The sequence below is a fragment of the Heterodontus francisci genome, chromosome 34 (genome assembly GCF_036365525.1).
Source record: "Heterodontus francisci isolate sHetFra1 chromosome 34, sHetFra1.hap1, whole genome shotgun sequence".
Taxonomy (NCBI): domain Eukaryota; kingdom Metazoa; phylum Chordata; class Chondrichthyes; order Heterodontiformes; family Heterodontidae; genus Heterodontus; species Heterodontus francisci.
The window spans coordinates 35,258,957-35,265,321 of NC_090404.1; the positions used below are offsets into that span (position 1 = coordinate 35,258,957).

General features: G+C 45.7%; 1 non-coding gene across 1 annotated transcript; it reads right to left on the reverse strand.

The window, feature by feature from the left end:
• Positions 1–279: 279 nt before the first annotated feature.
• Positions 280–363, reverse strand: trnas-uga (transfer RNA serine (anticodon UGA)). Its single transcript has one exon. It is a non-coding gene; the product is annotated as a tRNA-Ser (tRNA).
• Between the last annotated feature and the right edge of the window lie 6,002 nt (positions 364–6,365).

Sequence of the window (6,365 nt, forward strand, 5' to 3'; positions counted from 1 at the left end):
ACTGATTACTTTCTGACCAGGAATCGAACCCAGAACGCGAGAGTGAATGCATTGAGCCCACACCACTCGAACACCAGTGAAGCTCACCCACGCCTTTCAATATTAACTGCTTTTCCCATTTCTTCACCTTCAACAGGCTGATTTGTTTGTTTATTTCTCACACATTTTTTGCCTTTTGTTCAGTTTATGACAAATCCACGATCTCTGATTGATATTGAGACATTTGAACATTTCCAACCAGCAAACTGAGTAGTCAACTCAAGAAAAAAGACACAAAGCCGCTGCGAGCAGGGTTTGAACCTGCGCACGGTAATTCCCCATTGGATTTCAAGTCCAACGCCTTAACCACTCGGCCATCACAGCTCAGATATTGCTCGCTCTTCTAATTAAATCATTGGTACAATGCATTAGACAATTGCTGAAATTAGACATATTCTGGGGAATCATTGTCTTTGAGCCTTGAGTTGAGTTGCATCTCCCAGTGTATGTTAAAATTCCCATGATGGAATCAGTGTAGTTTACAACACAGAAGGAATCCTCTCGACCCGCTGAGCCTGCACCAGCTCTTTGAAAAATCAGTCAGTTTAATCCCACAATCCAGCTTTTCCCCATCACCCTGGAAATCAGTCCTCTTCTCTCCTCGCTATTCTCTGTTTTATGTACCTCAGAAAATTATGTATCCGCGCTGCCACTGGTCCTTTAATTCCATCACTTTAATTTTTCTAACAAGTTGATTATGTGGTCTTTCACCAAATGCTTTTTAAACTCCATCTCCACAACATCAATCACATTACCACTACCCTCATCAACTTTAGAGTTATACAGCTATACAGCACAGGAATAGGCCCTTCGGCCCATCGTATCTGTGCCAGCTATCAAGCACCCATCTATTCTAATCCCATTTCGAGCACTTCGCCCGCAGCCTTGTATGCTATGGCGTTTCAAGTGCTCATCTAAATACTTATTAAATGTTATGAGTGTTCCTGCCGCTACCACCCCTTCAGGTAGTGAGTTCCAGTTTCTTTCTCCATTAATTCATCACAGAACACATTTCATGAGAAAAACATCATCTGCCATGAAAACAAAACCCAGTTCATCAATTCACATCCCTTGCCAAAGAAGATTCCCCAAAGAAATATTGTCAACAACCCACCGCTGGCCTTCCAAAGGCCAGCCCTGCTTTTGTGGCATGTCTGCCGAGCGGTCGGACCTAAGTGTATAGACTCAGTTCAAGGTCCAAATGAACTTTGGTGTGAATGGAACGTGTGTAACCTCGAAACAGCGGTGGTAACCGAGCGATGTTAACAGCTTTAAGACCGTGAAAGTGAATGTTACAGTCTGCTAAGCCACAGTGAAATGAAATGGAAGCAAGTCAGTGTTAATAGTGGAAGGAATAATCTGAGAGAAGGGGCGGGTTTGAATGTTGGAGCGTGAAGCACAGGCATGTGTAAGTGAAATGCTGGAAAAGGAGACAGTAGTTTTTTTTCTCCATCAAGAAGAAATTCATTTTCAAGAAGTAAGGATTGGTTATTTGATGCATTTCATTGGTTGGTGCAGCAGCCGGTTTAAGACATAAAGCAAGCTCTGTCTGGATTTGGAGTAGCTGTGACCACAACACAGAGTATTCACCATTATACATTCACAGTCCCACTTAAGCAGCTGCGATAGTCTAACACAATTGTTTGAGAAAGATCTTTTTTCGTGAAGAGGATTTCTCGACAAAAGCTGCCTCATCTGCTGAATCTTTCTAACATGTGATGCTTTTATTTTGGACTTTCCACCTGAGCAGCTTTTCTGCTGATATAAGAAACAGCAAGGGTCCCAGCACCGATCCCTGTGGCGCACCATTGGTCACCGATATAACACAAATTATAACCGCTTTGGGAATGGAACCCCAATTCAATGGAATTATGATCGCTGAAACCCCGACTATCAACAACTTTGGGGGATGCCATTGACCAGAAACAGAACTGAATTAGCCACATACATACTGTGTCTACAACAGCGGGTCCGAGGCTGGGAATTCTGCAGCGATTAACCCAACACCTGACACCCCAAAGCCTGTCCGCCATCTACAAGACACAAGTCAGGAGTGCGATGGAATACTCTCCACTTACTTGAATGATATTGGAGCTGCACTCAGGAAGCTCAACTCCATCCGGGACAAAGCAGCCCACTTGATTGGCAGCCCATCCACCACCACAAACATTCACTCCCTTTGCCACCAAAGCACAGTGGCAGCAGTGTGTATCATCTACAAGATACACTGCAGCAACTCACCACAACTCCTTCAACAGCACTTTGCAATTCGACAGCACTTTGCAAACGCGTGACCTCTGCCACCTGGAAGGGCAAGGACAGCAGATGAGTGGGAACATCACTATCTGCAAGTTCCACTCCAGGCCACACACCATCCTGACTTGGAAATATATCACCGTTCCTTTACTGATATTGGATCAAAATCCTGGAACTCCTTCCCTAACAGCACTGTCCGTGCACCGACACCACATGGACTGCAGTGGTTCAAGAAGGCAGCTCACCACCACCTTCTCAAGGGAAATTAGGGATGGGCAATAAATGCTAGTCTTGCCAGCGATGCCCATATCCCATGAAATAAATTTTAAGAAGTCAGAAATGAAACAGAACTCAGCCAAATTAGTGGCACTGTTTTGTCCTGGCTGTCTCTCTTTAGGCTTTCGTCACTCTTGGTGTATATGACTGTTCACTCTGTGTGAGTCAATGTGGTTCACATTTTGGAACTTTGCAGCAGACATGTTTGCTGTTCCTTCCTCCTGTTCCTCCTTGATTATTTCTGCCTGTGTGTAACTGAGGCTGCGTTTTGGGTAGGTCCTGTCCAGGTGTCCTCATCACACATGTTGCAGCACTTACTCTACTTCCAGTCCTTTGTCTGGTGGCCTTCCAGCTTACAGCTGCTTTGTATTTGGCCGCCACGTGCCCAGAATCTCCACATAACTAAATTTCCTCATCCCTGGGCATGATGAAAGGTGAAGGACAGCGAGGCGGTTTTGGAAAGTATTTGCACTTGGGAGTGCGAAAAATTGAATGGTACGAAAAGGAAAATCCAGTCTCCAGCTTTGTGAATCTTATGGGAAATGGAGTTGTTAATTTATTTTCGGGTTGTTCTTGGAACAGAGATGGCTGACGGGAGATCTGATTGAAATGTACAAGATGTTGAGGGGCCTGGATAGAGTGGAGGTGACTGGCCTATTTACTTTGGAAGAGAGATCAGAGACGAGGGGCATAGATTTAAAGTGATTGGTAGAAAAGTTAGAAGGGAGATGGGAGATGAGGAGAAGTCTTTTCACCCAGAGGGTGGTGAGGGTCTGGAACTCACTATCTAAATGGGTAGTTGGGGCAGAAACACTCGACTCATTCAAAAGGAGTCTGGATATTCACCATCTGCAGATGTTTCAGTAGCTGTGCTCTGAAACCCTCTCAGTGCCTTTCAACAGGTAGATTCATGACAGAATGTGCACACTGGGAGAAAAGGAATGCTCCCTCACCATTTAAAATTGAGTACAATTTTTCTAGTTAGCTCCCTGTCCACAATGATCAAGTGAAAAAGACGTTTCTCTCTATTTACCCTCCTCATTCATTTCCTGATCCTAAAATACTCAATCAAATCACCCATTAACCACCCAAAGTCTATGGAATGCAAGCCTATTTTAATTAATCACATCTCATAATTTAACCATTAGAGCCTTGGCTGCATTCTGGTGAAAATTCACTGCCCTGTTTCCAAGGCCAATGTGTATCCTTTATAATGTGCTGCGACCAAAACTATACACAGTATTCCAGGTATGGTCTAACCAGCATATTGTGCAGTTGAAGCCAAATTTCTCTTTTTACAACAGAATAGAACAGAATAACAAAATCGTTACAGTACAGAAGGAGATCCTGTGGCCTTTCTTGTGCATCCTGGCTCTCTGCAAGAGCAACTCAGCTGGTCCAACACATCTGCATTTTCAACATAGCTCTGCAAATGTTTCTCTTCAGATAATTACCCATTATTTTTCTTCTTCCTTATTGGGATATGAGAGTCCCTGGCAATGCCAGCATTTACTGCCCATCAGTAATTGTGCTTGGGAAGGTGATGGTGAGCTGCCTTCTTGAACCGCTGAAGTCTATATGGGGAGGCACTCAGACAGTGATGTTAGGGAGGGAATTCCGGCATTTTGACCCAGCAATATAGTTCTAGGTCAGGATGCTGTGTGACTTGGAGGGAGGCATGCAGGTGGCGGTGTTCCCATGCATCTACTCCTCTTGTCCTTCGAGGTGATACTGGTTGCAGGTTTGCAAGCAGTTGTGAAAGGAGCATTGGTGAGTTGCTGCGGTACATCATGTATATGGTACGTACTGCTGCCACTGTGCACCATAGTGGAGCAAGTGAATGTTTAATGTGGTGGATAGGGTGATGATGAAGCAGGTTGGTTCGTCTTAGATGCTGTTGAACCTTCAGAGTGTGTTTGGGGCTGAAATCATGCAGGCAAGTGGAGAGCTTTCCATCACACCCTGACTTCTGCCTTCTAGATGATGGACAGGTTTTGGGGAGTTAGAAGATGAGTTGCAGAATTTCCAGCCCCGGACCCACTCTTGCAGCCACAGTATGTTTATCGCTGTTCCTGGTTTCTGGGCAAGGCTAATCCCCAGGATGTTGATGGTGGAGGATTCAGCAATGATAATGCCGTTGAACTTCAAGGGGAGATGTTTAGAATTTCTCTTGTTGGGGATGAAAATTGTCCAGCAATTGTGAGGTGTGACTGTAACTTGCCGTTTATCAGTCCAAGCTTGACTGTAGTCCAGGCCTTGCTGCATATGCATATGGACTGCTTCAGTGTCTGAGGAGTCGAGAATGGTACCAACCATAGTGCAATCATCAGCGAGCATCCCCACGTCTGACCTCGTGATGGAGGGACGGTCATTGATGAAGAATCGGAAGTTGATTGGGTCCAGGACAAGACTCTGAGGAACTCCTGCAATTATGTCCAGGAGCTGAGATGATTGACGCCCAACAACACAACCATCTTCCTTTTAAAATAGAAGTATAGAAGATAGGAGCAGGAGTAGGCCATTCGGCCCTTCGAGCCTGGTCCGCCATTCATTATGATCATGGCTGATCATACAACTCACTAATCTGTTTCTGCTTTTCCTCCACATCCATCGATCCCTTTGAGCCCAAGAGCTTGAAAACATACAATGTTTTGACCTCAACTGCTTTCTGGGGGAGCGAATTCCACAGGTTCACCACTTTCTGGGTGAAGAAACGTCTCCTCATCTCAGTCCTGAATTTTTAAAAATTCATTCATGGGATGTGGGCGACGCTGGCCAGGCCAGCATTTATTGCCCATCCCTAATTGCCCTTGAGAAGGTGATGGTGAGCTCCCTTCCTGAACCGCTGCAGTCCATTTGGTGTAGGTATACCCACAGTGCTGTTAGGAAGGGAGTTCCAGGATTTTGACCAAGTGACAGTGAAGGAGCGGCGATATCGTTCCAAGTCAGGATGGTGTGTGACTTGGAGGGGAACTTGCAGGTAGTGGTGTTCCCATGTATTTGCTGCCCTTGTCCTTCTAGTTGGTAGATGTCGCGGGTTTGGAAGGTGCTGTCTAAGGAGCCTTGGTGCATTGCTGCAGTGCATCTTGTAGGTGGTACATACTGCTGCCACTGTGCGTCGGTGGTGGAGGGAGTGAATGTTTGTAGATGGGGTGACAATCAAGCGGGCTGCTTTGTCCTGGATGGTGTTGAGCTTCTTGAGTGTTGTTGGAGCTGCACCCATCCAGGCAAGTGGAGAGTATTCCATCACACTCCTGACTTATGCCTTGTAGATGGTGGGCAGGCTTTGGGGAGTCAGAAACTGAGTTACTCGCCTCAGGATTCCTAGCCTCTGACCTGCTCTTGTAACCATGGTATTTATATGGCTACTCCAGTTCAGTTTCTGGTCAATGGTAACCCCTAGGATGTTGATAGTGGGGGATTCAGCGATGGCAATGCTGTTGAATGTCAAGGGGAGATGGTTAGATTCTCTCTTGTTGGAGATGGACATTGTCTGGCACTTGTGTGGCGCGAATGTTACTTGCCACTTATCAGCCCAAGCCTGGATATTGTCCAGGTCTTGCTGCATTTCTACACGGACTGCTTCAGTATCTGAGGAGTCACGAATGGTGCTGAACATTGTGCAATCATCAGCGAACATCCCCACTTCTGACCTTATGATTGAAGGAAAGCCATCGATAAAGCAGTTGAAGATGGTTGGGCCTAGGACACTTCCCTGAGGAACTCCTGCAGTAATATCCTGGAGCTCAGATGATTGACCTCCAACAACCACAACCATCTTCCTTTGCACCAGG